This window comes from Astatotilapia calliptera, chromosome 20, assembly GCF_900246225.1.
Source record: "Astatotilapia calliptera chromosome 20, fAstCal1.2, whole genome shotgun sequence".
Classification (NCBI taxonomy): Eukaryota; Metazoa; Chordata; class Actinopteri; order Cichliformes; family Cichlidae; genus Astatotilapia; species Astatotilapia calliptera.
Genome location: NC_039321.1, coordinates 14,067,549 through 14,077,118, shown reverse-complemented (window position 1 = coordinate 14,077,118; position 9,570 = coordinate 14,067,549).

Sequence of the window (9,570 nt, the reverse complement as noted above, 5' to 3'; positions counted from 1 at the left end):
GTCAGCTGGACCACAATTAAATAATTCTGAGCAGCACTTGGCAGACTGCAGCAGCCTGCATGTGTGTGTTCCATGAAAATCAAAAGTAACAAAAACCCTGCCATTCCTCAAGCCTGAATCATTTCAGTCACATTTTCTCCTGGAGATGTCTAAAGACAGGCTGTCTTTTGTTGCCATAGAGACCTGAATCCCCCCCGAACACAGTGTAGAGATCTGGCAGGTTTTTGACCATAATTCCGGGTTGTCACCCTCTGGCAGTAATAGGGGGAATATGTAGCACACAAGCACAAACTCCTTGTCTTGGTACAGAGCTCTCACTGCGGGACCATCAACATCCAGCCATATCCAAACTCCTCCAGGGCACTTTTGGCCACATTTCCAGGTCTGACCACATCAGGAAGGTGGCACGAAAAGTCATGCTGGCATCTGGGGTCATGTCCAGTTATTCCATAATGAATGAAAACTGGCTGATTGTTTCATGGGTCATGGTTCAGTCTGACACAGAAAGGTCCTTGGAGCCCATGTACCAGGGAATGGCCAAGAGGTACAGTGATGCAGGAGTGGAAAAGGCCGGCTACCACTGGGTGGACAGGTAAAAACCGTAATCATCGTTGTCATTCAAACTGCTAATCTTTCTGGAAAAACTGAGTTTTTCTTTTTCAGATCAATTTGATGCACACACATAATATTCCATATACTTACATGTATTTGTATTTCTTACATTTAGGGATTGCTGTGCTCCATTTAAGATCCCAGACTGCATCCCTGTCGAAAATCTATCGTGGGATGCCTGAAAAACCACTCCTGCTGTTGTTGCTGCGGCCACATCTGGACCAGTGGCAAACAGCTGTGCCTCTCGAACCCACTACAACAAGAACATTATTGTAAAACTGGACCTGTTCCACTGCCTGAGGCGATTTTTGCGGGAGTGTACCTCTGAGCATCTTCCTCTGTTCAGCACTTTCTGCCAGCTTCTCTCTGCGGCATTCTCAGTGGTTGATCAGGCAGACCTGAAGAGGCTCCAGGATGCTTATAAGTTCTGTGGCATCCATCCTGCTAATCCCACAAAGCAACACATAAGGGAGCACTGCAGGATCCAAATACCACAACCCACTGAGCTGCTGAACAGAGTGGAAAAGGTCCTGAACCATTTTCACCTGGCCACAGACCCCAACAACGTCCCACTCTTCAAGCCATCCATGCTGAAGACGTGACGCAGTGCACATTCTGCGTGGCTGCCTAAGTGACCCTGAACTCTCAGAGGGTGTAATGTTTAGGTACGGTGGGACTCTTCAGCTTAACCATGTCCCTGGTGAAGGTGCCAAGGTCCCCATCTGGATTCCTGTCCGAGGCACTTCACAGCAGGAGGGTTATCATTTCCGTCTTTAACCCGCCTCCTCCTGCCCTGTCTACACCACTGACACAAGTCTCAATAGAGAAGATTGTGGAGGGCATCTTAGAAAGGCAACAGCAGCAGCAGCCACAGCAGCCACTTGGCAGCTTATTTCTAAATCACTTAATGTAATGATAACAAGCCATCCGTTCTCTAGTGGGGTCTCACAGCTTTTATCTTCATAATCTTTCTGGTTGATTTGTAATATTAGAAACATGACTGCTGTCTTTTATCTGTGTGACTGTACAGCCTGTTTCAGACATGACAACCAGACAGTGTCTGAAGTTATCTTTAATACATGCAACGCAGCTGGAGATAGTCCAGACACTTTCTCACTTCTGATGATAATATTTTTGGTTTAGGTGTTGTTGCTTTCTGGCTTGAAGCTTATCTACAAAAGCAGTTCAATAAGGAGAGATCATGTGGAAAAACTGAGCATGATTTATTGAGGTACAGAAATAAATGTAACTGTTAGGCAGTTAAACTCCAATGACCCATCATAGCAGAAGAAATCTCAGCAGTGACAGGATTTTGCACAAGCCACACCCCAGAGTCAAAATGCTGGTAGTGATGAAGATGGAGGCTGGGACAGGGTTCTGAGTGACCACGGTGAGGAGGAGAAAGGAGAGGAGGCGGGCTGCATAGCTGAGGATCTGAAACGCAGAATGGCAGAAGCAGAAGAGCAACAGATTTAAAGCATGCAGAGTGGAGGCTGGCATGCTCGGTGAAGGCAGGCAAGAGCATAACTGGAATAAAGTAATGATGTCAGTGCTGAGTTTGTGCTGGAAAATGAATAGATATAAACTGGCAGCCACCGGGAAGCAGACAAATGACTTATTACACATCTTCCTTATTGAAATTATGCATAAGCTTCATTTTCTATGCCAACAGAATGTATCTGAATTATAGTTTAAACTTTAATCTTTGTATTAAAAGTTGGATGTCTGGTTTGTGATGATACAGTTTATTCTGAGTTATGTACTTATGTACTGCAGTTGTTGTGAAAGTTTTCCATTAAATAAAGCCAACAGAGCCTTGGGTATAAACACCTCCTACAGAACCAAAAGGCAGTACACAGCTTTTTTCAAACCTTTGGTCTTCCCCCAGAGAAAAGTTCACACTCCCTTGCTTCCTCTTACAGTGGAGAAGACAAAAGATGAACTTTTCCCGTGTGAATGCCTGCTTCCAGCTTCCTGAGATACCTTCCGTTAGCAACATGAATGTGTGAGACATTGAGGCATGCTAAAAAGCCCGTGGCACCAAAGCATTGTACAATAAAATAATGTGAATAATACATAAATATAAATAAAAGATATTCCTTAACACAGTATAGGTACATAATACTCCACAGGCCAAAACACTATGATATAAATAGAATGATAATCAAATAATATATGTATTTGTTTTTGAAGATTCCACTTTTTTATTACATAAAAGAGTTGTTAATAAAAAGTGATCATCTAATACTGTGTCCAATGAGTTACTGTCACGTTTATTTTCTGGAATCACTGGTGCTCTCAGACTTGACATTATATAATTCCACCATATGTGAGATCAGTCAAATTAAGAAAGGAGACATGCTTCTTGAAGAAGTAAAAGTCAAAGCCTAAGATATAATGTCAGTATGTAAATGTTGAAGTTTTGGGGTATGTTGTACTATACAGTCAAACCATTTGATGCCATTTGGTCCTATATCTACACAAGTTTCAGTTGTAAAATCATAAGGCTAATAAGTTCACATAAACTTCTTAACTTAATCAGAATGTACATAGAGGTCCTACCACTGGGGGAAAGACCAAGCACCACAATCTACCACATTTTCTGAACCACTTGCTCTCATCCACATAGGGAGCCGCATTGAACTTGTTAATCTAACAAAAGAAAAAGTGACCTCAATTTTGCAGCGGTTTGCAGATTTGTTCTCCCCCCTGCCTGACTTTAAATGGTAAATGGCCTGCATTTGTATAGCGCTTTTCTAGTCCTTAAGGACCCCAAAGTGCTTTACACTACATTCAGTCATTCACACACTGGCGATAGCAAGTTACATTGTAGCCACAGCTGCCCTGGGGCGCACTGACAGAGGCGAGGCTGCTGGCCACAGGCGCTACCGGGCCCTCTGACCACCACCAGTAGGCAAACATGGGGTTAGTATCTTGCCCAAGGATATTTGGCATGCAGCCAGGAGGCAGCCTGGGATCGAACCACCGAGCAGGATTAGTGGCTGACCTGCTCTCCACCTGAGCTACAGCCACCCCAGAAACTTACTTTGCTTATAGAGCGCTATTTTGAAACACAGCCTGGGGTGATAATGCACTCATAGCCTGACTCGAGCACAACAGGCAAATTGTTCAGAAGAAAATGGGCAAAATGTTGAAACTGGGAGTGATAGAAGAGTAACACATTGTGTAGTGTTTCCTCATAATTCTTGTAGGGAACAAAGATGCGTCTATACGGTGGGGCAAAAAAGTATTTAGTCAGCCACCGATTGTGCAAGTTCCCCCACTTAAAATGATGACAGAGGTCAGTAATTTGCACCAGAGGTACACTTCAACTGTGAGAGCCAGAATGTGAAAAAAAAAATCCATGAATTCACTTGGTAGGATTTGTAAAGAATTTATTCGTAAATTAGGGTGGAAAATAAGTATTTGGTCACCTCAAACATGGAAAATCTCTGGCTCTCACAGACCTGTAACGTCTTCTGTAAGACGCTTTTCTGTCCCCCACTCGTTACCTGTATGAATGGCACCTGTTTGAACTCATCATCTGTATAAAAGACACCTGTCCACAGCCTCAAACAGTCAGACTCCAAACTCCGCCATGGCCAAGACCAAAGAGCTTTCGAAGGACACCAGGAAAAGTATTGTAGACCTGCACCAGACTGTGAAGAGTGAATCTACAATAGGCAAGCAGCTTGGTGTGAAAAAATCAACTGTGGGAGCAATCATCAGAAAATGGAAGACATACAAGACCACTGATAATCTCCCACGATCTGGGGCTCCACGCAAGATCTCATCCCGTGGGGTCAAAATGATCATGAGAACGGTGAGCAAAGATCCCAGAACCACACGGGGGGACCTGGTGAATGACCTGCAGAGAGCTGGGACCAAAGTAACAAAGGTCACCATCAGTAACACACTACAACGGCAGGGAATCAAATCCCGCAGTGCCAGACGTGTTCCGCTGCTGAAGCCAGTGCATGTCCAGACCCGTCTGAAGTTTGCCAGAGAGCACATGGATGATACAGCAGAGGATTGGGAGAATGTCATGTGGTCAGATGAAACCAAAGTAGAACTTTTTGGTATAAACTCAACTCGTCGTGTTTGGAGGACGAAGAATACTGAGTTGCATCCCAAGAACACCATACCTACTGTGAAGCATGGGGGTGGAAACATCATGCAATGGGGCTGTTTTTCTGCCAAGGGGACAGGACGACTGATCCGTGTTAAGGACAGAATGAATGGGGCCATGTATCGTGAGATTTTGAGCCAAAACCTCCTTCCATCAGTGAGAACTTTGAAGATGAAACGAGGCTGGGTCTTCCAACATGACAATGATCCAAAACACACCGCCCGGGCAACAAAGGAGTGGCTCCGTAAGAAGCATTTGAAAGTCCTGGAGTGGCCTAGCCAGTCTCCAGACCTCAACCCCATAGAAAATCTGTGGCGGGAGTTGAAAGTCCGTGTTGCTCGGCGACAGCCCCAAAACATCACTGCTCTCGAGAAGATCTGCATGGAGGAATGGGCCAAAATACCAGCTACTGTGTTTGCAAACCTGGTAAAGACCTATAGTAAACTTGATGCCATGCTTGTGTCATGTTGTATAAAGCGCTTTGAGTACTCTGGGAGAGTAGAAAAGCGCTATGTAAGAATCAGTCCATGTAACATTTACTATTAAACTGGCCCTTCTCAGTGTCATCAGAGTACTCTGGAAGTCTTACATGAATTTAGAACTTAATACCAGAGGGTGTGACATAACAGCATTGTATGTCACATAACTAGCAGACCTGTAATGTCCTGAAGTTATAAAAAGAAATAATCCACGTACCTTGGTTATGGCTTCTTTCTGATACCTGTAGATACAAATCGGCTACAGTGTCTATTATCGTGACAAAAGTATAACACACTCTATACTCCAATGTGATGTGGTGGAGGAATACAAATACCTGGACACCCATATACACAACAGAGTGAACTAGTGTAGTATTCAGCTCATTCACCAACATTACTCATAAACCAAAATAGGACAGAAGTAACAACGCAGGCTTTGGTAAATTTACCTCTCGGAAAAAAGAAGTCTTGATAAGGCAAGACATTCCATTGTTTTCCCAACGGTCATATAAGTGAATTCTGCATGGATTCATTTAAAAAAAACAAAAACAAAGCCTTGTCAAGATTTCAAGGTTGGCAGTGTAGTGGACATTAGCAAAACTGTATTTTTATAAAAGTTAAGGTCTCCAAAGCATTCTGTCGCTTGTTTGCTTGATTATGCTTTAAAGACATCAAAATGCATAGTGGGATTAGTATACAAGTAAAAACTGTGACAAGGATTGGCACAGAACAGATAAACATAAGAAATCACTTGGCAGCAAGGTGATGAATTAGGGTGGTCTGCACTTCTTCTTTGACTTTGTGACAGGAGTTGAAAATAATTGGATGAGCGAGCCATGGGAGGGCCCTGCAACCTTCTGCATTTTAAACGGCGTCATAGCTGGCACTGAGTACTGAGAAAAAAAAACATTTTTTCTGTCCCCGAGGGTCCTGAAGCGAATGGCACTGTTTCTGAGCCATGGCACGGGCACCAGGGCAGGAGTGCTGGGAGTGAGTGCAGCCAGGACACCTGAAGTGGGAGTGTCTGCTGATTGAGGTGTGACAGGTGTTCCGCATCACTGGGGCTCCGGCACCCTCCCCGGTCCCTGAGGGACATACAGCATCCTCGTAAGGAGTCAAGTCTTTATTGAGTGAGTTGTGACACTTGCACAGGGGAGTGTCTTTGCGTCCACTGCCATAAATGGAGGTCCCGTTTGAGCCTGTTGGCATGGATCTGGCCATTTCACTGGATGCAGTTATCATTTTGTCTTAGTTCTAGTGGTTTATGCAACGTGATACCCAGAAGTAGTGCCACTGTGCACTGCAAAGAGAGTGGTGCAGGTGCTGCTGTTTCAGGTCATTTCAGTCTGTAAAATCCATGATTTGTAAGTTCATTTATGAGAATGAACATAGTTGGGATCGCTGGTTAGACCCTCTGATTGTGGGCCTCCATGGAATTTTCTCCCTTCAAGTTACTGTTCTGCAGAAAGCTACAGGGCTGCTCAACCTAATCAAATAAAACTGGGAGGAAGGTCTGAGTCCCGCTAAAAATGAGATTCAGTATGTCCTGGACTTGTGAGCAAAGCTGCATACTTTGGGGTGATCATTTTGAGAGAATTTGCACCAGGCCCAGGAGCGGCAGCATTTTCATCACCAATAGTGGTTGTCAAGAAGAAAAATGGAGACATTTGACTATGTATTGAGTACCGCAAACTCAACCTGCAAACGATTAAGGATGCGTACGCATTGCCCAACTTGGAGGAATCGTTTACAGCACTCACTGGATCGAAATGGTTCTCTGTGCTTGATCTCAAATCTGGTTATTATCAGATAGAGATGGATGAAGCTGATAAAGCCAAAACCGCTTTTGTAACACCAATCGGGTTTGGGGAGTTCAACCGAATGCCTCAAGGAGTTACTAACGCACCTTCAACGTTCCAAAGACTCATGGAGAAGTGCATGGGAGACTTGCACTTGAAAGAGGTCCTGGTGTTTTTGGATGATTTGATCATATTCTCCAACACTCTTGAGGAGCACGAAGACCGTTTGCTGAGAGTGTTGAATCGCTTGAAAGAATTTGGGTTAAAACTTTCTCCAGAAAAATGCTAATTCTTTCAGACATCTGTCCGATACTTGGGCCACATTGTTTCAGAAAATGGTGTTGAGACAGACCCAGAAAAGGTTGCCACCTTGAAATCCTGGCCAATTCCAACCAACTTGAAGACCTTGAAATCTTTTCTGGGATTCGCTGGCGTTTTATTAAGCCTCAGAAGGAGTGACAAAACTCTCACCTGTGCAGGTTAGGGGTGAGTGTGATTCATAGCAGCAGAAAATTTGAGAGCTTTGGAGGCTGACTCTGATTTTCTTAGTTTCCATGGAAACTAAAATCAATGAAGGCATTTTTTTTTTCCCATTACAGCTGCTGTGTCTACCTGAGAGCTCAAACTGACACACTGAGGCGCTGCCCCCTCGCTAGAGATGACGACCTATCACCTGTAACTGATCCTCCCCGCTTTCCTCAGGCAGCGCTTCCTGTAGATGTCTTGGAGGGAGGGAAGCTCACCTCCAATTATCTGTTCAGAGCACCGCACTACTCGCTGGAGCGCTTTGCAGTTGTAGGCGGTGCTGTTGCCATACCAGGTGGTGATGCATCCAGTGAGGATGCTCTCAATCCAGTGAGGATGCTCTCAATAGTTACAGAACAGTAACCAAACAGTTACAGAATGCTGTGTTGGTCAGTCTTTCACATATAGATGATGACATATTGAAAGATTTGCAATTTTACACAGAGGAACATTATTCTGGAATTGTTTCATAATTGAAAACAGATTTTTGCACAAGGTGACACTCTGTCTCTAAGATGCTCTGATTACACACAGTCATGTTACCAACCTGTGGCCAACTATTCAAATTAAGTGCAAAATGTTCCTCCAGCTGTTCTTTTCTTTTCTTTTCTTTTTAGTAATAATTGCTTTTCCAGCCTTTACATAGTAAAATGTCTCAGCTTAAACATCTGATATGCTTTCTGTGTTCGGGTCTGTAAAATTTGCAGATATTCCTATTTTTTTTTAATATTTTACACAGTGGCTCAACTTTTTAAGAACTTGGACTGTATAAATTATGTTTCCTTGGTTGTTATGGAGTTGAATGTTTTACCAGTGTTGGTAGCTGCGTCGGAATACACCACATCTGGGTGTAATGTCACATGGCAATATCTGGAATAGAACATGGGGTCCTGCTGGCTGTGCAGTGACTGAAAAGCTGCACTCACCTGAGTGTGCAGGTTTATCATGTCGGCCTCCATCTCTGAGTTGGACTCATTCAGCTCGTTGATTTCCTTATTGAGCTGCTTGATATCTTCATCATCGTCCAGCACTGAGCAAGATCAGAAATTCACTATTAGCAAAATGAATGTGAAGACAACTAATAGTCCTGCGTTGGTAGCCTGTTATTTGGATTACACTCAGCATTTAAACTATCTAATTGTAATCTGATTGTTGGGGTTTTCTCTCTGTTATAGTAGTGGTTTTACAATATAAAGTACCTTGGGGCAACTGTTGTTTTGCTTTAGTGCTATATAAATAAAATGTAACTCTCATTGGGAAGTATAGGAGGAAAAACAAATGTAACACAGGCATAATTTTGAGCAGAGAGGAAACATCAGTGTTATGCCCTTGAGTCAAAGGTCAGCGGTTGGTGTGTGTGCTGATTGAGCCACATAAGCAGAGTGATAAATAAGCTCAGAGTGAGACATCATTTCCACAAGAGATCTTTGTATCCTATGTGCGGAAATGGAGCGAGGGAGCGTCCTGTTCACTAACCTATCTTTGATGTACCCTTTCGTTTATGATGTCGTGAAAAGTGCTCCGGCAGTTATTAAATAGGGACTAGTTCATGTTCACACTAAGAGTGCTCTACACGTTCGCACCTCGGAAAACGTTCGTCTTTGTGAGTATTGACATGTGTAGAGACAGTCGTTATATGTGTTTACATGGAGCGAACTGTATGCTGATGTAATGTACATGTTAAGCTAGGCTAATCGGCAAGTTGTTATTAAGATGTGTATTAGCTAGCAACTTATTTTTATTTTCTGTGTTTCAGTTACAAATAAGAAATAGCAAGGAGAAGCCTTGAGAGACATAAGGCTTTAAAAGGATCTTCAATAAAAACAAGAAAGTCAAGCCTTGTGTGGAAGACCTCTTCTATTTGTTCGCTAGCTGTCTAACCTCACAGGGTCACGTGTCGTGAGGGCAGCATAATCAGGGTTTCTTACCATCACTGGCTCTGAACTTTGCAGTGATATACTCATCTCCAGGGAACTTGGCTCTTTTCTTGTTGGCTGATGCTCTGGGACAACCTGACAGACTGAGA